We start from the raw sequence: 24,935 nt of genomic DNA on the forward strand, positions 1-24,935 counted from the left end.
AAAGATATTAAGTGTCACACTGCTTAACTCAAAGTATGATTTATACAGGAGTTACACAAAGTTCACAACATTGTGACTTTTCCAGTGAAAATAATCAGTCAAAAAGAAGATGAAAATTTTTAAAGAAAAATTTGGTTGCTTGCTGTATGTAAGGGCTACAAGAACAGGCCAATGCCAGGAAAAGTTCTCTCTCACGCGCTACATCAGTCTTCTCTTGTGGTGGACGTCCATCAAGTTTGTTCAAAGACTGCAACTCCTGAAGCTGCTTAATATCTAATGGAACAAAAACATGTATTAAAACATTTGAGATTTACCTAAACACACTATTCAGCTAGCAGGTTCTTTGTTGAGATTCTTGTTCTCCTCAAAGGTTTCTAAGGTGGCATGCTTCTCAAAAAAAAGAAAAAAAAACCCTGTTAAAGTAAAGTGTATATAATTATCAAGATCGCAGTAAAGTTGGTTTTATATTCAACATTCGCCAAACATTCAAGATTATCCCTTCTCTATCTAAATTTTCTCCTTTTTGAAAAATATTTACTATTTACAGTGATGAGAAGTAAGTGAGATAAAAAGAAGTAGTGTATGTGCACTATGTTACAGTGTATTGTTTATAACATATCAAATATGTTTTAAAAAGATAATGTTCACAATAAATAATGTAAATAAATCTAAATAAATACTTTGAAATAAAGTGACTGATGCCAAACTGTATAAACAAGATAAACCGGATTAACTGTATAAACTATTATTATTTAAAAACTATTTTACAAAGTAATAATTTAACTGTAAAAACTGCAGTTCTATGCGAGGAGTAAAAAGTCGGCTGAAAAATAATTACTCCAGTAAAGTATAGATACCCAAAATTTCTACTTAAGTAAGATAACGAAGTATTTGTACTTCGTTACTTGACATCTCTGTTAAAAGGTTATGTGTCAAACACTGAAAATTAAATAAGCAGCATGTTTCATCAGTTATTTCTTTTTAAATAATGATAAAATATTCACCCAGGAAAACTTCACACTACCTTTTGGGCAATTCTCCAGTGCATAAAGTCGGCGGAGCTCATCGAGTGATTCTACATGCTATTAGTTAATGAAAAATATAAAAAATTATTAAATTATTGAAAATCTATCTATTATTCGGTCATGGTACATACCAACTATCCTTTATTGTCGAAATTTGTAGAAAATATTGATTTAAACATTTCATTTATAAATTCTTACCTGATTATTCCAAAATATATGCTGCCATTTGTTCCCATAGGTTTAAAATTGCTGACTGAGTTGTTTTGATTAGAATTTTTTCTGGAATTGCTGAAAGGCTTAAAATCACAACTGAATTCATCTGGCAAAATATGGAAGGAATAAAGTTGCACTATTTACTGTACATTATTCAGTCTATTGTTTTCACTTCACACAAATTTATTAGATTAGATTAGATTAGATTCAACTTTATTGTCATTACACATGTACAAGTACAAGGCAACGAAATGCAGTTTGTCTAACCAGAAGTGCAATTAGCAGAAAGTGCAGGATAAAGGTATAAGTTCTAAGTACACCTAAAAGGGATATGTGCAGGGAGAAGCTATGGGTAACTATTACAGAATGACAATATGTGAGCATAATATACAGATTGCTAGTAACTATAATTACAAATCTACAATGGATAAACAATATATACAGGTTGCTATTAACTATAGTCAGGAATTTGCAAATAGAAATGAACATAATATACAGGTTGCTATTTTCTATAGACAGAAATTTACAAGTAGACATGTGAAAATAGGGCAGGACTTAAACACACACACACACTGGAAAAGTATATGATAAGTCCTCAAGTATATGATAAGTCCTCCATGTGTGTACACACACATCCTGCTATACATTTAGGCATTTGGCAGACTCTCTTATCCAGAGCAACTTACATTTTTTATTTCATTACACATCTAAGCAGTTGAGGGTTAACGGCCTTGCCCAAGGGCCCAACAGTGGCAACTTGGTGGTTGTGGGATCTTCCGAACCGTAGTCCAATGCCTTATCCACTCAGCTACCCCTATATACAGTAAATGTCAGTCTGATGTAGACTGCCTTTTGCTTTGATTGCAGCCATGGCATTGTTGCAATAAGTTCATGCACATCATTTATTTTATTAGCACATCCCAAAGATTCTCAAAAAGGTTGATACTCCATGGTAGCCAAATCAATGTGTCAAAATGTCTCCTTCTTCCTGACCCACTGTTACACATGTTGGAATATGCCTGTGCGGTCAGGTAATGAAAAGTCCACTGATGTGATAAACCTTGTTATTCAGTATATTCAGGTAATTCAGCTGAGCACATTTTGAGTAACTCACATTGCTGAACCTAGACCTAGCCAACAGAAGGAACCCCAGATCAGAATACTGCCCCCCACAGGCTTGTGCGGTGGGCACTAGGCAGGATATGGTAGGTGCATCATTACTCTGATGCACCCTTCATTCTGGAAAGAGGTAAATCTGGACTCATCAGACCATATGAGCTTTTTCCAATGTGCAACAACAGTGCAATTTAATAATGTGTTATACAGTTCTTAACCCAATTCTGAACCAGTTGGGCCTGAACACCTCCCTCTGCAACTGGATCCTGGACTTTCTGACCGGAAGGCCTCAGTCAGTACGGATCGGGAACTGCACCTCCAGCCCCACCACACTGAGCACTGGGGCCCCACAAGGCTGTGTGCTCAGTCCCCTGCTGTTTACACTGCTGACACACTGTGTAACAACACATCATCAAATTCGCTGATGACACGACCGTGGTGGGTCTCATTAGCAAGAACGATGAGTCAGCGTACAGAGAGGAAGTGCAGAGGCTAACGGACTTGTGTAAAGACAACAACCTGTCTCTCAATGTCGACAAGACAAAGGAGATGGTTGTTGACTTTAGGAGGACACGAGGCGACCATTCTCCGCTGACATTGACGGCTCCTCTGCAAATTCCTGGGCATCCACCTGGAGAAGGACCTCAGCTGGGCCCTCAACACCAGCTCCCTGCACAAGAAAGCCCAACAGTGTCTCTTCTTTTTGAAAAGAAGCTTCCACCACCGATCCTGACCACCTTCCATAGAGGGACTATCGAGAGCATCCTGAGCAGCTGCATCACTGTCTGGTTTGGGAATTGTGCCATATCGGACCGCAAGACCCTATAGCGGATAGTGAGGACAGCGGAGAAGATCATCGGGTTCTCTCTCCCCTCTATTGAAGACATCTACACCACACGCTGCATCCGCAAAGCCACCAGCATTGTGGCTGATCGGACACACCCCTCTCACTCCAAAAGTTACAAAAAAGTTACCAAAGCATTCGGGCACACACATCCAGACTGTACAATAGCTTTTTTCCACAAGCCATCCATCTTCTCAACAAATAGGGACTGGACTGATTAACACACACACGCACAAACATTATCACTCAGCGTAACTCAACTACCTCAAAACATTGAGACTGGACTGACTAATCAACACAAGCGCAAACACACTGACCTACATTACCAAACTATTGTACACACCAACCTAAAAAAGCTATATTAAATATAAAATTTATAAAATACAATATTCATTACTGGACTACTTTTTGCACTAACGTCTTAAATTCTTCCTAATTAAAACTTTTACTGGTTCTACACTACCTCAACTCATCACCTCAACACCACAAAGTATTATGTTATTTTGTGTTTGTCACACTGTCACTTTGTTGCTCGTTTGCAAATTTGCACATGCACTTTATGTTGTCTGTTGTCTCTGGGTTAGATAGTAAGTTTTTGTTAATTTATGTTGTTAAATTATGTTAGTAAAATTTATGGTCAGGTCAATCTGTCTTGACTCCGCTAGCCAGCTAACTAGGTTTCTTTTACCCCTTTTCCACTGCTCTGGTTCCCGTGCCGGTTCCCAATTTTGGAACCAGCGCCGTGCTTTTCCACAGAAAAAAATTGGTGCTGGTGCCCTAAAATAAGCACCAAACCGGCCCCTTAACTCTGCTGGTCTAGTTGCGAGAACCTGTGATGTCAGGAGCGGTGGCGGAGTTATAGGAAGCGTTTAAAAAAATGGCGGAGACCCAAAGTCTGTTAATGTGGAGCGCGGACGAAACAAAAGCGTTTTTTCAGAAATTGGAAAGTGCTTTAAGAAAAAAAAGTGTATGAGGAAATAAGAGAAGAACTAATAGTTGCAGGCTTCACACGAACAACCGACCAAATAGTGTATAAGCTAAAAAAACTTTTATAACACGTCGAATAAACTGCTTTTGGATACTGAAATACATTTTCATACTAGTTTGGAGAATAACCAGTAAACTGACTTCGGCTTTGGTCGTTTCTGTTTAGTGGCCTGTGACGTATTATCATGCAGCTCCCGCTGAGCTCCTGTCTAGTGTAAATGCGGGCCTACACTGGTGCTGGTGCGGCACCTGGCACCAGCACCAGTGTAGTGAAAATGAGGTATTAGTTAGCTATTTTTAGCTCTTCTGTTAATTTATGTTGTAAATTTATGTTGCATGTAGCACCTTGGTCCTGGAGGAACGTTGTTTCGTTTCACTGTGTACTAACTGTATATGGTTGAAGTGACAAAGTCTACTTGAACTTGAGTAGTTTTTGCAATCTTCTTAATTGTTTTCTAATTTTAACTCACAGGAAGCTCCTTACTTAGGCTCAAATAATGTGTTGCAGCTGAAACATATTAATCACTGCAGTAAGCATCCACTGGAAGACTCTTTACCATTTGTTTAGATAAAGTGATTATTATTATTTTTTTTTTCTGGCTGGGCAGTGTACAGTCGTGGCCAAAAGTTCTTGAGAATTACATAAATATTGGAAATTGGAAAAGTTGCTGCTTAAGTTTTTATAATAGCAATTTGCATATACTCCAGAATGTTATGAAAAATGATTAGATGAATTGCATAGTCCTTCTTTAGCTTAAAAAATTAACTTAATCCCAAAAAACCTTTCCACTGCATTTAATTGCCGTCATTAAAGGACCTGCTGAGATCATTTCAGTAATCGTCTTGTTAACTCAGGTGAGAATGTTGACGAGCACAAGGCTGGAGATCATTATGTCAGGCTGATTGGGTTAGAATGGCAGAATTGACATGTTAAAAGGATGGTGGTTCTTCCATTGTTAACCATGGTGACCTGCAAAGAAACGTGTGCAGCCATCATTGCGTTGCATAAAAATGGCTTCACAGGCAAGAATATTGTGGCTACTAAGATTGCACCTAAATCAACAATTTATAGGATCATCAAGAACTTCAAGGAAAGAGGTTCAATTCTTGTTAAGAAGGCTTCAGGGGGTCCAAGACAGTCCAGCAAGCGGCAGGATCATCTCCTAAAGAGGATTCAGCTCCGGGATCGGAGTGCCACCAGTGCAGAGCTTTCTCAGGAATGGCAGCAGGCAGGTGTGAGCGCATCTACACGCACAGTGAGGCGAAGACTTTTGGTAGATGGCCTGGTGTCAAGAAGGGCAGCAAAGAAGCCACTTCTCTACAAAAAAAACAAAAAACATCAGGGACAGGTTGATCTTCTGCAGAAAGTATGGTGAATGGAATGCTAAGGACTGAGGCAAAGTCATATTCTCAGATGAAGCCTCTTTCCGATTGTTTGGGGCATCGGGAAAAAGGCTTGTCCGAAGAAAAAAAGGTAAGCGCTACCATCAGTCCTGTGTCATGCCAACAGTAAAGCATTTTGAGACCATTCAGGTGTGGGGTTGCTTCTCATCCAAGGGAGTGGGCTCACTCACAATTTTGCCCCAAAACACAGCCATGAATAAAAAATGGTACCAGAACACCCTCCAACAGCATCTTCAGCATCTAACAGTTTGGTGAAGAACAATGCATTTTCCAGCATGATAAAAATTAAAAGTTAGTAAAAATTAAGGCAAAAGTAATAACTAAATGGCTCGGGGACCAAAACATTAAACTTTTGGGTCCAAGGCCTGGAAACTCCCCAGATCTTAATCCCATTGAGAACTTGTGGTCAATCCTCAAGAGGTGGGTGGACAAACAAAAACCCACTAATTCTGACAAACTCCAAGAAGTGATTATGAAAGAATGGGTTGCTATCAGTCAGAATTTGGCCCAGAAGTTGATTGAGAGCATGCCCAGTCAAATTGCAGAGGTCCTGAAAAAGAAGGGCCAACACTGCAAATACTGACTCTTTGCATAAATGTCATGTAATTGTCGATAAAAGCCTTTAAAACGTATGATGTGCTTGTAATTATATTTCAGTACATCACAGAAACAACTGAAACAAAGATCTAAAAGCAGTTTAGCAGCAAACTTTGTGTATGTATGTATGTATGTATGTAGTGTATATGTGTGTGTATATACAGTATAAGAACAGAGTCAGCCCAAAAATGTATACACACATCAGGAAAAGAAAAATATTATGTGTGTATATATATATATATATATATATATATATATATATATATATATATAGAGAGAGAGAGAGAGAGAGATTTTGATTTTTAAAAATAAACTTTATTTAACAATATTCAACCTACCAAAGTCACTGTATCACATAGTGTACAAACAAAGTTTAGCTTAGTAACAATTCAAAAATTAATTCACCTTCAAGTACAGTACAGATGATATCATTGTAACACACGTCATTAATTTAAAAGACTCCATATCATTCATTAGTTTGTAATATTCGTACTCAACACCAACCCTGGCTTTTAAAAGTGCTTTAAAAAGAAGTACAACATCCTGACTTTGTCTGTCCTCTATTCTATTTCTCCTCGACACATAAATCGCAAGTTTAGCTTGACCAAGAATAAAATTAATTAGCTGCCATTTAGTTTTTTGTTTTTGACAATACTTTAATCCTAAAACAAACATATTAATCGTGAACTTTTCTTGAAATCTTAAAAACAGATTTCTCAATAAAACAAAAAATGACCTCAATCTGATGCATTCCGTAAAACAATGAAAAACAGTTTCTCTTACTCCACAAAAAACACACTTATCAACAACATCTGAGTTTATGACAGAAACAAAAGCATTTACAGCAACAGCCCCGTGTAATATTCGCCACTGCAGATTTGCTTATTCAATGGTGGTTTGTATATCACCCTCCAAGCTGGTTTATCCTCAATTCGCAATCCAAGTTTTTCTTGCCACACATTTTCTTTTTTTCCATTTAATACCACTTTATTAAAAATTTTAACAAAACACCTGTACAACAATTTTCCTTTCACCAAAGTAAACTCTAGATTTTGCAATCCTTCTAAATCCGGCAAAATACCAGACATGCCCCTCAAGTCAGGTGAAATAAAAATTTTTGGAAAAGGATCTCTCGTGTCTGGAAGTGAAAATCCATTACCATAATTTTGCAGTAAAAGCAGTTCTTCCTCAGTTATTCTTTTTTTCCACATTTGTATAATAATCCAAGCTTGTCATAGAGACCTTTGTTCTAAAGCCGTAGCCAGTAAAAATACATCACTTAGGTCAAATCCAGCCACATCAATTAAATTCCTTATTTTTATGATACCGGAACCACATAATTTAAGTGTAAGACCAGGCAAATACACATCTGATAAATCAAAACGAGCTCCTTTTACCAAAGGTTCCTCAAGTAACCAGAATAAAGACTCTGTCTTACAAATCCTGGTTACATTGAAATGTCCCCATGTTTTAAAAAGTCCATGGTAAAAGGAAGGTAGTTCTTTTAAATTCAGCTGTTCATGATCCATAAAGAACAAGGTGTTGTCAAGTCCCAGTCTCTCAGTTTTCTGCAGGATAATTTGAGCTACTTTTCTCCATACCAGATCTTCAGGTCCAGTTAAAAGTCTCTGTATAAACTGCAATCGAAACGTAGCACATCTACTCAACAGGTGTACAAGTCCTTGACCACCTTCTTCAACAGGTAAAAAAAGTACACCCTGGGGGACCCAGTGAAGTCTATCCCAAAAAAAATTAACAAGAATTGCTTGCAACCTGGGAAGAAGGCCAGGAGGAGGATCCACACATGCCAATCTGTGCCACAATGTAGAGGCAATCAAATTGTTAATTACTAAAACCCTCCCCCTAAAAGATAGTTGTGGATGAATCCACTTCCACTTCTTTAACCTGCCCTCGATTTTCTCAACCACCCCAACCCAATTCTTTTCTTGTGTGACTGTATCCCCAATAAAAACTCCCAAATATTTAATTCCACCTTTTTTCCAGGTTAACCCACCAGGTAATGATGGTGGACCCCTCTCCCATTTCCCAACAACCAGTGCATCACTTTTACTCCAGTTTACTTTAGCAGAAGATATGCGTTTGAACTCTTCAATAGTTTTTACCATATTATCTATATCATTCTGTCCATTAATCATAATCATAACATCATCGGCATAAGCTGATATCTGATGCTGCAAATTGTTACGAGGTAAAAACTACCCTTCCACTTTAAAACGTAACTTATTTAACAAGGGTTCAATTGCTAAAGAGTACAACATTCCTGAAAGTGCACATCCTTGTCTTATACCTCTTTTAACTTTAAAAGGGGCGCTCAAACCACCATTGATTTTTAGCATACTTTCAATATCTCCATACAACACCTTAATTGCTCCAATAAAACCTGGTCCAAACCCAAGAGCATTCAGAGTTGCCCAAAGATACTGGTGCTCCACTCTGTCAAAAGCTTTCTCTTGATCAATGGAAATGAGCCCTAAATGAATACCCAAAAGTTCAGAGACCTCTATTATGTCTCGAATAAAAGCAATATTGTCTGAAATTAGCCTACCAGGCACACAATATGTCTGGTCAGGGTGTATGACCTGGTCCATCACCTCCCTCAATCTATTGGCCAGAGACTTTGAGAAGATCTTTAAATCAGAGCACAATAATCTTACCGGTCTCCAATTTTTAATTTCTTGTAGATCACCTTTCTTTGGCAGAAGAGTAATAAGGGGTAGCTCAGTGGTTAAGGCATTGGACTATGGTTCAGAAGATCCCAGGTTCAAACCCCACAACCACCAAGTTGCCACTGTTGGGCCCTTGAGCAAGGCTCTTAACCCTCAACTGCTCAGATGTGTAATGAGATAAAAATGTAAGTCGCTCTGGATAAGAGCATCTGCCAAATGCCTAAATGTAAATGTAAATGTAATAACAGCTCTCCTGCAACTCAAAGGTAGAGATCCCTCAGCTATGCTCTCATTGAGAACATCCAAGAGATCCTCACCCAGCACTTCCCAGAAGGCTCTGTAAAACTCAACTGGTATTCCATCAATACCAGGAGCTTTTCCGCCCTCCATATTCTGCAATGCATTCCGAAGCTCTCGCTCACACAGAGGCCTCTCCAGCACTGCTTTTGACTTTTCCGATAGCCTTGGTAGGCCTGCATAAAAGCTAGAGGCCAACTCCTCATCTTCCTTATATTCACTCTCATAAAGTTCATTATAGAACCTTACAGCACGACGTCTTATTTCAGGCAGCGCTGTCAGTTCTTGCCCACTTTCTGAGCGCAGTGAGTGAATGTATCGGCTCTGGCCATTTTTCCTTTCCAAATGGAAGAAGAACTTAGATGGGGCATCCATTTGCGCAAGATTTTGATAGCGCGACCTGACCAGAGCTCCCTTTGCCTTCGTGCCTAGCAGGTCCGCATCGATTAACTTTTTAGATTTTAGGGCATCAATTCCATTCTGTCCTCCAGTAGCCTCTATAAGTGCCTGTAGCTCTACAATTTCGGCTTCTATTTTTTTTTCAATTTTTGTGTAGCATTTTAAAAGACATTGGAAGTATACTGCTGGCATAAGAGTTTGATTTCAACTTTTCCATAGTCCCACCACTGATGCAGGTTAACAAAACAATCTTTCTTTAGTTTAAATTCTTTCCAGAAAAAAACTAAAAACCTCATTAAACTTTAAATCACCCAACAATAAAACATTAAAATGCCAATAGGCACTCTTTGATTTTATGTTTGCTATGAATACTGTACATATAACAAAAGCATGATTAGAAAAGCCTGAAGGGCTTATTACACAGTTTTTCACGATATTAAGTTGGTGCTTAAAGCAATATAGTCTATCTAGTCTAGGCGAGGAAATCAGGTTTCCTCGAGTGTGTCCATGTATATTGTTTATCATTCTTATTCAAGTGTCTCCATATATCACACAGTTTGTGGGTCTCAATCAATGTGCAGATAGCATGGCTTAAAGCAGCATGGGGCTTGATGTGATTCCGATCTAGCACATAATTCTCAGTGCAATTAAAGTCATCACCTAGAAACACATACTCATCTGAATTATAGCTCTGTAGAAATTCATTAAGCTTATTTAGGAAAAAAACTCTCTCAGCACCATTAGTAGGAGCATATACATTAATAAGCACAATAATAAATTTTTCAAACTGTGCTTGCATAACAATAAGTCTACCAAGAATTTCATGTTTCACCTTAAAAGAGACAGGAGTAAAATGCTTAGCAAACAATACCACTATCCCTCCTCGAGTAGAGCTCATATGAGAGCACATCATCACTCCTTCCCACTCTCTTCTCCACTCAATTTCGTTTAGACCGTCACTGTGTGTCTCCTGAATGAAGGTGACATCAATTTTCTTTTGCTTTATTAGTTCAAATAAAAGTGCTCTTTTATAAGCATCCCGTGCCCCATTCATGTTCAGAGTGCCCACCCTCACCACACTCATTAAAAAGTATGAAAGAAAGATTAACCTTAGAGCAAATTTCAACATACGAAAAATAGAGTGCACTATGTTGTTTCAAACCCATCCTGTGCTTGAAGTTCTGATCTCATTTTTGTAGCAATTTTCTTTAGTCTATATATTTCTTGAATAGTAAACTGTTCCTCAGCCTCACTCCCCCTTAACATTCCCACAGTGTCTACACGCATTCTGCGATTTGGAAAATAATCTGTAATCTGCACATTCCTCGTGCTTTTTGTTCCTTGTAAAAAAGACTTAATTTTTCCAAAAGGATAAACTGATGTCTAGTCCTTCTGTTCTTACTATACAAAGTATCGCTATCAGAGTCTTCAATAACACTGCTTTCAACAGCCGTTTGTGTTGCTGACAATTGTTTTAGTTTTCCATTCCCTATTTTTCCTTTATTCCTTTTCCTCTTGACAGAAGGTGTTTTAAAAAGCGCATCATCACTCACATACTCAGCATTGTCCTCTTCCATTCTAACATCAGCTGTTTTCTGGGTCTTATCTGAGTCCTTTGCCATTTCTGACCCTCCCGTCCCCTCCTCATTTGCCCCGGCCTCTACTGTAGAAGCGCTCGTACCTTCATCCTGCTTATGTTCGGCCCCTGTCACAACATCATCCACTGCTGCCACTAGATCAGCGCTCACATCCTCAGTTTGTGCCAGACACGAGCTTCGGATGTGCCCTTTAACCCCACATTTAAAGCATTTCATCGTCTCAGAGCTGGCAAACACGACATAGTCAAAGCCATCGATCCTAAATTTAAATGCCACATTTAGTTCTTTCATTTCACTTTTTAAAACCATGAAAACTTGCCGTCTGAAAGAAACGACATGTTTCAGTAAGGGGAATTTGCAGTCTAGCGGGACTTTTCTCAATTGAGAAACAATTTTTCTGTGCCTGGACAACTCAGTAATCAGCATTTCATCTTTTATAAACGGGGGAACATTAAACACAATAATCTTTTTTGCTGGTTGAACAAGGGGCATAACGGGAGTGAAAGTGTCTTGGATGACGAGTCCTTTTTGTACCACACTATTCACTTTCTCAGGGTTATCCAGAAAAAGCACTACAGCACTGTTCATGCGGGACGCCGACATTATACTTTCGTGCCCGACAATATTTCCGACCGCCAGACTGTACTCTTCTGTACTCTTCTACTGAACAGCTCATTACAGGTGCGATTTTAATACCATGCCTGCGGGAAAGACGCTTATAGCACGTGTGTTCTAAAGACGCCATCGTCAACCAGCACACACTGGAAGACTGTACAGTTTATCCTCAAACTTAATCGCACACACAAAAAATTCATAGAACGCCAAGAGGGCAATAGAAAAAAAGGGGGAAAGAGAGAAAGGAAAGGGGAACTCACTTACACCGTAGAACTCTCACACGCCAACTCCGCCCACTCACTCCCGCATGCGCACAGAGAGAGAGAGAGAGAGAGAGAGAGAGAGGTCTTACTTGGATTACAAATCCACAGCTGGTGGCATCTTGCTGGGTAGAGTGTTGAATAAAGCCTAGTTTCCAATTTTTGCTTGTCCATTCTTCTTTACCATAAAAATTTAGCCACATTTTGAAGTAGTTACTAAGTGAATTGTATGATTCTTAAAGTTACACAGTGTTTTAAAAAAAACAATTATCTTACCATAACTTAACTAGATTTGATAGAATTTTCAGATATCATTGGGGACATACTGCTCAGCTTGTGGAGGTGAAGAAGTGGCAAGATTTCTTAACGTAATTTTGGTAAATTGTATCATAGACATTTTTATTGTTTGGATGATTATGTAAATCAACCTTCAATGTACACTTAAAATTTTAGGTTTTTCACCTTTGCAATTGTTGATACCTTGTGAGTTAAGTTTCTTAGTCCTTTGTGCATACCTTAAAGCTCTTGTTTAATAAGAAATTACATGGTACACAAAGCTTACTGGAATTTGCATATTGTTGTAGAACAGTGGCGGCTACTGGTCTGTCAAATAGGGAAAACTAATTTTCGGTCTACATCATAAAATTGTCTATTTATTTAAAAGTAAATTCTGCCCTACGTTCCTTTTCAAGAAAATGGCCTGTAACCCTGTCGTACCAACTAGGCGTCTTTTCCAGTGACTCGACCAGTGTCTTCTCAATGGCCTGCAGAGCTAGGCTGCTTAAACGGCCCTGGCCCATTGTGTTTCGGGTGTAGGACTTGAGCCGCTTTAAACAGGAGAAGCTCCTGCAGATGTAGCTCCAATTGTTGCCACTAATGAAAACAGTTTGTAAAGCTGAGGCATTGCACTGTCGAACTCCATGTCTTTAAGGAACACCAAGTAATCACACAGCCTTCCCCTGTTACCCTGCAAGTCCTGATCTGAATACAGGACTTGAAGTTCTGACCTCAGTCTCCCTGAATCAAAGTGATGGCCATAACTTTTCAGGACACTTTGGAAGGCCTCCTCTGGAAATACTTGTCTCATGTCATCAAATTTCTCTGGATTGGCTAATTCTAAGAAGAGCATGCTTTCCAAATTTGAAAAACGCCGGGAAAACTGCTCCAAGATGTTATCAAGGATGGCCATGTCCAGATTTCTGTATCGCTCTTGGGGATCCTGTAATTGGGCCAGACGACGCTTTCTCATGAGCTCACCTCGTAGGTCTGATGTGAGATTGTAACGTCGCGTGTATTGCAACAGGCAAACCCACAGACAACTACTTTTCCAGTCAGGCAGGCCCGCGGCCACCTTTATGTGCAGTTGCTAGGCACCGCCGCCATGATGGCAATTAGGGGAATGAAAAGAAAAGAAAGAGAAAAAAAACTGAAAAAAAAAGAAAAAGAAAAAAGTAAAGAGCAAAGAAAAGAAAAAGAAAACTGAAAAGAAAAGAAAAGAGCAAAGAAAAGAACAAGAAAAGAAAACTGAAAAGAGAAAAGAAGAGCAAAAAAAGGAAAGAGAAAATAAAAACTGAAAGGAAAAGAAAAGAGCAAAGAAAAGAAAGAGAAAAGAAAACTGAAAAGAGAAAAGAAAGAACTAAAGGTCAATAAGAAGAAGTAACCCTGTCTGGAGGGGACAGGAGATTCAGTTATATATTTTAGGTTTGCTCTTTGTTCCGTTTAATTAATAATCCCACGTTATCTCCGAACAGGAGAAGCCTCCTGTCAGTGTGCACAATCACTCCCACCTCTCACATACACAACTTTCCCTCCGAAGCCCTGCATCAGAGCTCTATAAAAAGGAAAGCCGGGCGCGCTAGCGCAACATGCTATCCCGCCACACCATAACAGAGATCTGCTGTTTTGGCATAAACGGCTTGGAAAGCCCCCTCTGACCTCTTCTCTTAGACAAATGCAAGAAGAGATTCAGTTATTTTCTCAAGTTATGTTCTCAAATGTCTGCAGGAGGCCATCATAATTGTTTGACACAGTGCTCACTATCCATGATGTGAAATACCATTGAGTAGGACCACTTCTGGGCAACCTTGAACAGCCTGCAGACTCCAGAAAAGATGTCCTCTTTGTGGATTTAAAAAAAAATGTGGCAAATCCAGAGAGTGATGCAAAAAAGATTCTGCACTCAGGCAAGCATTTAGCCCCCTGTGACAGTACCAGATTCAGTCTGTGTGCATAGCAATGCACAAACATTGCACTGGGGGCTATTGCTTTCACTTTGGCCTGCAGACCATTGAGATCTGAAGCCATGACAGCAGCCCCATCATAGGTCTGTGCCACAAGCTTATCCTTAAAATTGTAGCCCTGCATGTTCTCATTTAATATTTTAAAAACGGACTTGGCATCTCGCCCCCCAGAAACATAAAAAAATCCAATAAAGCGCTCCTAAACTTTACCTGCACTATCCACATAGCGAACAATGACAGAGAGTTATCAGGATATATCAGTTGTTTCATCCACCTGCCATCCAAAAAAGGGAGCACCTGAATTTCATCTCTGATCTGATCAGAAATGGTGGCTGCAAGAGCAGAGATCAAGTCATTTTGAACAGTATGGGACATACCAGAAAACACAGTTGAGGACTCGAATTGTGTGGACAGGACAGAGTCATATTTAGCTAATGTTTCTGTGAACTCCCTGTAATTCCCCTTGTTGGATGATTCACTACTCTCATTATGTCCCCTAAATGACAGCTTCTGCCGGCCTAGCAAGGATGTCCCATCAATAAGGCGGTTTAGGAAGGCCTTGTTTTGTTTGACTGTTTCATTATGTTTACTTGAATGTGAGCACCTTCATTTATTGCGTGCTCAACCCTGATCCTTCCCATGCAACTTAATCTTGCACATGCACTCTGTTTATTGCCCTTTTCATGTCTTTTATATGCCCTGGCAAAGTTAGACAGATCTCCAAACCCCACCTATGACCAAACAACACATCTGTAAGATGGTTTTATCAAGAGGCATGGCCAGCAGTACATTTTATTTGTCACAGCACTTCCAGTCAGCCAGCTAACTTTGTCATACCAGAAAAGCTGAAAAGACCTGTTATCTTTTGCTCTAAATCAATCTTAGGTGTTGATCTGCCCTGCTGTTTAATTCTAAGTTTTTCCTCGTAAGGAACACTTTCAAATGGCTTTCGCCAAAATCAGGTCGACAATATTAGCACTGTCTGCCATCGTGTGCAGTTTCACCCATGACGCTAGTCTAGCCTACTATATGAATGAATGAATGAACGATCCAAAAAAAAAAAATTTAACTCTGTAAAAGTGAAACAAAGAATGTGGAGTATAATTGTGTGAAATGTATGATGAAAATCAAGCAATTTCGTCAAGCAAATATAAAGAAATAAGTTGCAGCAGTTTTTATTTTGACTGAACTTGAGAAATCCACGATGGGACTGAGCGCAAATAGCTTCAGCGATTCCTTATAGTACAAAATCGCTGTCAGTCAAAAGGAGATGCAATCTTTCGATAGAGCCTCCAATCATCACGCAGAAGCTCAGAGTCCAGGCCAGCCCACTCCTCATTTGCTCCTCATTTACCCCCAGAGACGCTGAGCATCCGTGGGCGGGACATAATCGCAGCGTTTATCCAATGACCGTCTAGTTTCAAAGCACTGAGCACTGAAAAAAAAAACGTTCAAAGCAGCCGCATTGAAGTCAATGGACGCTGGGCTTCAACTGGGAAAATGCACTTTGACGCTACGGGAATGTATGAGAAGAAAATCAAGTCAGCCGACCTGCTATATCTACAGTAACTGATTCTGAACGAACTCGTCTTTGAGATGAACGTTTTCTAACGCATTTTTAGTCAATAAAATGTTAATACAATAGTTCACAAAGCTTACTGCTCCATCATAATTGTCAAAGTTAAGCTTTAATAAAGATAATAAGCATGTAATAAGTTAAAGTAAAATGTATATTGTATGAGCATACATATTCCAGTAGCTAGACCCCAGACAAGGGTTAGAAGGAAAAATGAAAGTGTGATGGAAATGTGAATGACAAAGAGCACAATAGCAATATGTACTATCAGTGAAGCATTTACTGTACATTAACACCAAAATTCATCAGGCTGTCCAAGGACAAAACAACAAGCTCATATGCCAAGAAATCAAAATACATTTCACAGACATTCTGCACAATTAACAAATCAATATTTATCAGAAATGTGGAGCACACACAGGTGGTTTTCAAAGTATTGTCAGCACATCTCCTCAGACTTTAGAAGAAGTAGTGCTTGTATATAAAACTCCATAGTCTGAAATATAATAATAGTAATAAAAAAATATTTTTAGTAGTGTAATGATTTTATTGATTTTTTTTAAATATAGTTTATTAGATTTCCCACATTACTTCACCAATAAGCCAGTTGTGCAGCTTCAGTTCAGTGTGTTGCAACTGGAAAGACATTTTCTTGTTCGATAACTTTTGCAACAACAAACTAATTATCCTTAATTTTCCACAAATAGTGAACCTATTAAAACACAAGGTTTAGTAAAAACATAATTGTGTTAGCATATTTTACACTTATACACAATGTAATTCAACATAATTTATTACCTTTTCATTAATGCTAGGACTTTTAGCTTCATAGACATCCGTAGATTTGTGTTCTTCAGAATCAGTGTCCTTTGCCATGGCGCTGTCTTTTTATGTTCTAATTTTCTTTGTTTGCACAGGAACTTCCCTACCTTACTTTCAATTGCATCCACTGCCATTGGATTTTTTTGTACATATTTTTATTTTACATTTGGGCCTCAGAACATTTGGAGATGTGAAGTACTTTGATTTTGAAGCTTTGTTTCTTTGCAATTCTTTCTTTCTTTTCCTCAGCTTGGTCAGCATCCTCATTTTTTTCTGCATTGCTATGGCTTCATTAAAAGCTTTGGAGGGAGCTGGTTATAAAGAATATATTCTCTATATCTTCCAGCCTATAAAGAATGTGTGTTTTTCCTTAAAGAATAGATGACTTGACAATGCCAGACAATGTTTTGATGTGACAGTTTGTACTACGAGTTACACGAATAGCCTTCCTTTGGTTAGGTTCCTCACTTTCTTGAACATATCTACTCAAGTCTCCAAGGAGTACCCTACTCCATAAAGGGAATATGCCCATGTAGATAGGAATCATGACTTTTCCAATCCCAGGACAGTAATAGCCATTCTTCTTAAGTGTTTGCTCAGCCTTTTCACATGAAACACTTAATGATTTATGATATCAAGTTTTTAATAAAAAAAAAAAAGAGTCCTAATCAGGTACCTCAGGTTCGCTTATTTTGGCAATGAGATCATGAAGCAAGTTGATGCTGTCTTGGACTCTTTGGGTGCAGTTTTCTGGCAAACACAAATGTTGCAAAACCCTTAAGACCCTTGTCATTTGTTTGCTTGTGAATGGATTTATTTAACAGCTCTTTATAACATGTTTTGCACACAGGTGCAACATGGTAAAATTCGACATCTCTGTCAAGGAGGCCTGTCTATTGTAGATTTTGTACGCCCTTTCAAAATAGGTGTGGATTGATTTTTTTGTTGAATGCTAACAACACACTGTGCATTAACGCCCAACTAAAGTCTGTCTTGACTTGTTTCACTCTCAAAGTTGAAAATTTGGAGACTTTCCAAATAAGCTGCATTAACCAAAAAGTTAATGGTGGTACGGAGTGCTCCATCATAAGCATTTCAGGCGCAGGTAGTGGGGGACAGTTGGAACCACTGCCAGGGAGTGTGAGTAAATAGTACAATACCCTTTTATTTTGTCCAGGAATTTTAAACACAAGGCTACCAGTTGCATCCAAGTGAAATGTAAATGGTGTCTTTTGTCTCAGATAGTGTAGCAATTGTTTGGGGGTGACCTATTATCTCGATTTTTTTTTTTTCTCTTTTAAGTGTTTCCCTTTTCCATTTTGAGACACTTGATTTTCAATTTTAGAAGTGGAAGAACTTAGTGTTTTAGTTTCAGAGCATTCAGCAAAATTTGCTTTCTTACTCTGATGTAACTCAAACTTTGTGAAGAATCTGCAGTCTTCTTAGTAGAATTTTCTGTTTCACTTTCAGCATGCACGTCATTGTAAAATGCAGAGCTCCGTGGATGTCGCTTTAGCTCTTCCTAAATTCGAGGACGTCGCTCCAGTTCTGCCGCTGCCAAGCTCCGTGGACGTCACTTCAGCTCTTCCGAGCTACAAGGACGTCGCTCCAGTTATGCCGCCGCCGAGCTCTGTGGAAGTCGCTTCAGCTCCGCGGCCGCCAAGCTTGGTAGACTGTGCTTTAGCACCGCTGCCACTGAGCTCTAAAGACATCACGCCAGTCTCACAGCCACCAAGTTCCATGGACGTCATGCCAGTGGGGCTGCGTGGTCCTAAAACCCCAAAGCCAACCACTTCACCCCGCGTTGGGAACATCAATCCAGTATTAGTTCTGCCAGCATTAGGCCCGGAGAAGCCAATACGGCTGGTCCGGTCGTTCAGCCTAGGAGTGGGCAGATTAAACCCTAAACACTGGGGTGGGAGTCCAGGTCCTCCGGTTTTTCAAAGGGGGGTACTGTAAGGGTTAACTCCTAGAGGGGCGACAAAGGCCCAGACTTGTTTGTAGTTGGACTTATGTTTTGTTGGTTATGTTTAAGAAAGTTCAGTTCCCAGGTTACACCTCAGTCAGGTGACGTAGGCATTCACCTGAACTGAGGGAAGTAATTAACTTAATTATAAATAGCCTGACTGAACATCAGTCTAGCTTTTGTTGTTGTTGTCGATATTAGAGTAAATAAGTTTTTGTTTGTGATTCAAGTTTACTAGGGCTCGGGGAAAGGAGCCTATGCTTTTGTTTTGTGCTTTATGTTAAATAAAGACAAGTTTTGAGATGAACATCTTGCCTCCTGCGAATATGCAACAAAAACACTCACATTCAAGAAGAAAACGTGACAACAATAAAAATACTGGTTTGTAACAAAAACTGACCATGCAATAAAATTAACTTAGTATTTAAAAAAAAGAAACAAAGAAAAGAAAAGGTGTAAAGTAACTTAATATATCAAACTACACTCTTACTTAGGACCAGCCTGATAATAATACTGTAACCAGCTGACTGATTTTTACCATTAAAAAACAAACAAACATAAAAACAAAACAACAACTTTTAGCCTCACTAGAGTTAGTTACCTGGACATGCTAATCCACATGCTAAACCACCCACATGTAGAATATGAATTCCTCTTGCAATTTAAGAACAAACATAATTGATGTCATTTTCAATTAAAATATACATGTTTTTTGTCTCCGTGGTTTTAACCTTAACATTTTTTAACATTCTATTAATTTTTTTTAAACATTTTGACTCCTTGTTAATAATAACTACAAACTTAATTTTAAATTCAGTGCAAAAAAAAAAAGGAAAACTCACTTTCACCGTCTGCTTTGTCTTCTTCATTTGATCTGCGGCAGGGAAAGTATGTGGTGCACTACCGCCACCTAAAGGTTTGGATTTTATCAGCACATTTCTCTTACACACACTGGCCACTTAAACATTTGCAGGCTTAGGATACGTTTACACTGCAGGTCTCGATGCCCAATTCTGATTTGTTGCCTAGATCTGATTTTTTTGACCGTCTGTTTACACGTTCTTTCAACTATGACTCATATCCAATACACGTGTTTATACTTGCCATACCTTCTGAAACATCGCGCATTCTTAAAGAGAGGTTCTTGCGCTACACACTAGCCAAGATAGACGAAGGTGAAGTATGCTTGACGCTCTGCGATATATGCAAAGTCCATGAAACGTCACTATGGTTTTAAAACGGAGGAGTAGAAAAAAACGGCATAATTGCAGCCTGCGCATAGGCTTCATTTACCAAATACTGATTTCTTGATTTTATTTTGCCCTAATAAGCTTTAAAAAAGGGTGGGGTGGGGGCTGGGTGCTTTTCCTTTTCCATGTCACCTGCGATGTTATAATTCCACACGCGCTTCCACCGCGTTTGATTTATATCTGATTTATTCCCACATATAAAGGAGGCCTGAAACCGATCTCGAAATATCGGAATGCATGCTTTTTTTTTCCTGTTTACACGGACATAGAACATATCCGATATGTGTCACATATGAGCAAAAAATCGGAATTGGGTCACACTTACCCGACAGTGGAAAATTATGTCTTTATTAGAATCTCCTGTAGGCCTAATTGGTTATTTATACAGAATGTAAAGTAAATTTGCCATTGGCCAGTTTACTTTTAATACATTCACTGGGGTGTAATACACGTTTGTAAAGCTTAACCATGTCAATCAACTAGAGACACCTGGGTGTACTGTACGATGATATAACTTGTGGTTGGATTTTTTTTTTTTTTTAAAATAAAGCTAGATTTAAAAATAAAACATTTATCTATTACAAAACAACTGTGGTGGTAGCCAGCAGAGCGGCCTGCCTTACCTGTAGCACAAAAGTGGTCTACTCTACATAACTAACAACAAATATACATGACCTTTAACACAATATTTAGATTTATTTTATATTAATTTCACATTTCAGAGATCCAACTTAGTTTTTTTTTATATTGTGCAATATAGAGTGACATTTTTTCAGCACAACCTACTGAGGCAATATAATGAACTCAATTTAATTTCATTTTAACTAATTATACACACATGACTGCAACATTTTTATTTTTTTTCTGCATTGAAACATATATCCATACATATATTGTAATATGTTAATAAATATAAGCACTAGTTTCCTATATATAAAAATTAATTATTTAATATATTGCATCATATTTTACAATACAGTATATTTCCATTTTTTTTCCATAAGAGTGGGGCTGAAGTCAGTGCATCAAGAGCCACCACCCACAGATGTCTTCTGGAAATGAACTACAATTGTTGCATTCGTAGTTCACTTCTACTGTACTTCTGGTACAGCACTTCTGGTAAAGCTGTAATGATTTTACAATTTCTTTCCCCTGTCATGTGTTTTCACATGCTGACATGTTTTTTTGCACACGGTCATGTTTTTCATGTTATTTCTTATGCCCCAGGACTGTGCCTCTTGCACACTGGTCTCTCATTCACAGTTGATTTCTCCCTGCATTTAAGCACAGCACCTTTAGTAAATTAAAATAATAATATGGTGCACAAGCCACAGATCTATTTTCATAATTATGTTTTGCCTTGAGGCGGCATGGTGGTGTAGTGATTAGTACTGCCGTCTTGCACCTCCAGGGTCCGGGTTCGATTCCCGGCCAGGCTTAATTCCTGTCTCTGTGTGCATGGAGTTTGCATGTTCTCCCCATGCTTGGTGGGTTTCCTCCGGGTACTCCGGTTTCATCCCACAGTCCAAAGATATGCAGGTTAGTCTAATTAAGTTCTCAATTTGCCCATAGTGTGTGAGTGTATGTATGTGTGTGTGCCCTGCGATGGATTGGCGCCCTGTCCAGGTTTACAATGGTTACAATGTAGATTTACAATGGTTTCAGTGTAAAGTCTGGTCTTCTCCTCTTCAACCTGGTTTTGAACACCAGCATTTATTAAAGTGGAATTTTCAATTTCAATCTGGCGCCTGCTCCAAATTTTTTGGTTTTCTTATTACTGTATGTAGTGGGTTGTTCAGTTGTTTGAGGAAATCCTCAAAGAGTTGAAGTTTATGTTTTTGGTGACCAAAATGTAGTTTTCCAAATCTGCACTTTAAAGTGAAAATGAAATAGCAAAACTGTGAGACTTGGCTTGCTTGACTTAAGTATCCTTAAGGGTTTAGTATTAGCAAAATTTTAAAATGTTCTCTTAAAAATGAACAGACCTTTTATTACATTTTATCACCTTTTATATTTTCCTGTTCTGCAAATTCAACAGATTATGAATAACAGCAATAAGACATGTTTAATCTCCCTGACTGGTATTACATGCACACAAACAAAAATTAATGGTATGTATAACAATATCATGTCCTTTAAATTTAGATAAGAATTTTGGCAATTAAGAGATGGAGATGCAGCACATTACCAGTTATCACTGTGTTCCAGCACATATGTATACTATGGGTATGAAAAATTGTATAGAAATTTCACATTATCTTCATCACTGAGAACACTGTCACATGTCTTGCTAAATAAAGTTACTTTTAAATCCACTTCTCAAGAGTAAAGCCAAGCACATAACTGAGGTAAGTAATCTAAATGATAACAGAATACTTATTGATGAGGAATTTCAGTTGCTTTGCTCACCTGCCACTCACATGGCAGCATTCAGTTTACTTGCCTTTGAAGTCTTTGAACTTTGGACAAAGCTCCCTTCCTCGCTTTTATAAGGTGGTGTAAGTCTGAGATCCATTCATGTATCGTATCCTTTACCAGCAGTTTCTTGTTGTTCCCTCCTGTCTCATGATTTGGATTTGTCGCTGCACTACTAGATTCAACCAAATGCTTCCATTTTCTCTACTATAGTTCTGTCTAATGATTTGGCTCTGTTACAACACGGAATGGTTCATAGCACTGATCTAATGCTCCCTCTCTCAACAACGGCTGTCACACGTTTTGGCTTTGTTACAGTATCCACTTGATACATGGCCCTGGCCAGCTGCATTCGCTCTTGTAAACACACCTTCTTTAGCTAGATTCCTCATGCCAAGCACACCACCTTCACATAAGCCTAAAATAATAATATGGTTTACAAGCCACAAATCTATTTTCATAATTTCATAAATTAAAGTTTCACCTGGAAGACAAGCATTGAAGACAGGCTTTCCCAACCTACAGTAGCAGCCCTGCCCCTTCACACACCTGCAAAAGGGGAGGCGGTCTATATAGGGAACCTTTGGAGTGAGCGAGGAGCTAAAAAACTATTTGGAGTTTTTATTAGCTGTAAGTTATGATCTTCAAAATTAAAACTTAGGTTACTGATATAAATCAACTTTTCGATAATATTCTAATATTCTAAATTATTGATATACATTTGTAATGTAGTTGTCAGTAAACACATTTGACACTTATGAAATGCTATTTGGCTATAAAGTATATTATTTTCTGAGATACTGAATTCTGGGATTTCATTAGCTGTAAGCCATAATCATCAAAATAAAAATAAATAAACACCCAAGATATGTCAGTCTGTGTGCAATAAATCTATATCATTTGAGTTTCACTTTTTGAATAAATTTTTTGAAAAAAATGAACATTACAATGATATTCTAACTTATCATGATGCACCTGTAAGTTTATGTAAAAGATCAATATTTGAAGTGTTGATCCTTCTTTTTCAAGAGCTCCTGCAATTCACCCTGGCATGCTGTCAATCAACTTCTGGGCCACATTGTGACTAATGGCAGCCCATTCTCACATAATCAGTGCTTGGAGTTTGTCAGAATTTGTGAGTTTTTGTTTGTCCACCCGCCTCTTGAGGATTGACCACAAGTTCTCAATGGAATTAAGGCCTGGTGAGTTTCCTGTCTGTGGACGCAAAATTTCCATGTCTTGTAAACCCAAAATTTGTATGTTTACCCGAGTCACTTACAGTAGTTATCTCTTTTTTCTTCTTATGGCAAGGTGCTCGATCATGCTGAACAAGGTACTGTTCATCACCAAACTGTTCTTGGATGGTTGGAAGATGTTGTTCTAGGAGAATGTTTTTGTATCATTCTTTATTCATGGCTGTGTTCTGAGGCAAAATTGGGAGTGAGCCCACCACCTCACACATGAATGGTCTGAGGATGCTTTACTGTTGGCATGACACACAACCGATGGTACTGTAGCACTCACTTTTTCTTCTCCGGACAAGCTTTTTTTCGAGATGCCCCAAACAATCGAAAAGGAGGTTCATCAGAAAAAATGACTTTACATCAGTCCTCAGCAGTCCGATCTCTGCACCAGAATTTTATCTGTCACTGATGTTTTTTCGCTGGTGTCATGAAATGTATGAAGGTACCATCAGTTCTGTGTCAGGCTAACAGTAAAGCATCCTGAGACTATTTATGTATGAGGTCAATTATCAGCGAAGGGAGTGGGCTCACTCACAATTTTGCCTCAGAACACAGTCATAAATAAAAAGTCAAAACATGAACACAAACTTAGTATATAGTAACTTTTATAATTACACAAAATTAAAATTTTTGCATAGGAATGAAGACGTGAACATGTCAGCAGAAGACCAAATAAACAAAATCAGAAAAAAATGGTTCATGACAAGATATAGTCTAAACACAAAAACTCTAAATGATGATGACAGACTAAAGAGAGTAGTATTTAAAGAAAAGATAAGTGCAAACTCATAAAACAACGTATGAAGGAGAATTTAAGAAAAGTTTACATGAGCTATTTAGATCTAAAGAAAGAGTTCAGTGTCTTTAGAAGCACAGGTGTGTAATAACACGTTACATTTACTTGAGTAACTGTTACACCTGTACCACCACGGTCCTGGGGAATAAGATCTGGGTCTCCGGATTACTGAGCCGCTGCTTTGTCTCCCCCTAGTGTGTCTACGTTGGTATATGTCTCACTAAACACTAAATCAGTGTCACCTGTGTCTTAGCCCTGTGTGTCTATTTAAACCAGCCGAACCCGTAGCTGCCTGTCTGTGCACTGTGATTTTCGTTGGCATGAAAGGTGTTCTAATCTCTACTGCCCCTCGTTTTTCTCAGGACTGAACCGTGTCTGCAGGGGCGAGGTCGGATTTGTACTACGTCTGGACTAATTTGAGTTCGCAGCTGAGAAGCACTCAGCCCTTTCGTTACCAAACAACTCTTGTTGTGATTTTCCTTTAACTTGGTTTTGCTTTATCTAAACCGACCACCTGAAGACCCAGTCCTAGGAGTTCTCGGAACACCTGGTCTATTGAACTTAAATAAAGAAAGACTTTTCTG

The sequence above is a fragment of the Clarias gariepinus genome, chromosome 4, assembly GCF_024256425.1.
Source record: "Clarias gariepinus isolate MV-2021 ecotype Netherlands chromosome 4, CGAR_prim_01v2, whole genome shotgun sequence".
Taxonomy (NCBI): domain Eukaryota; kingdom Metazoa; phylum Chordata; class Actinopteri; order Siluriformes; family Clariidae; genus Clarias; species Clarias gariepinus.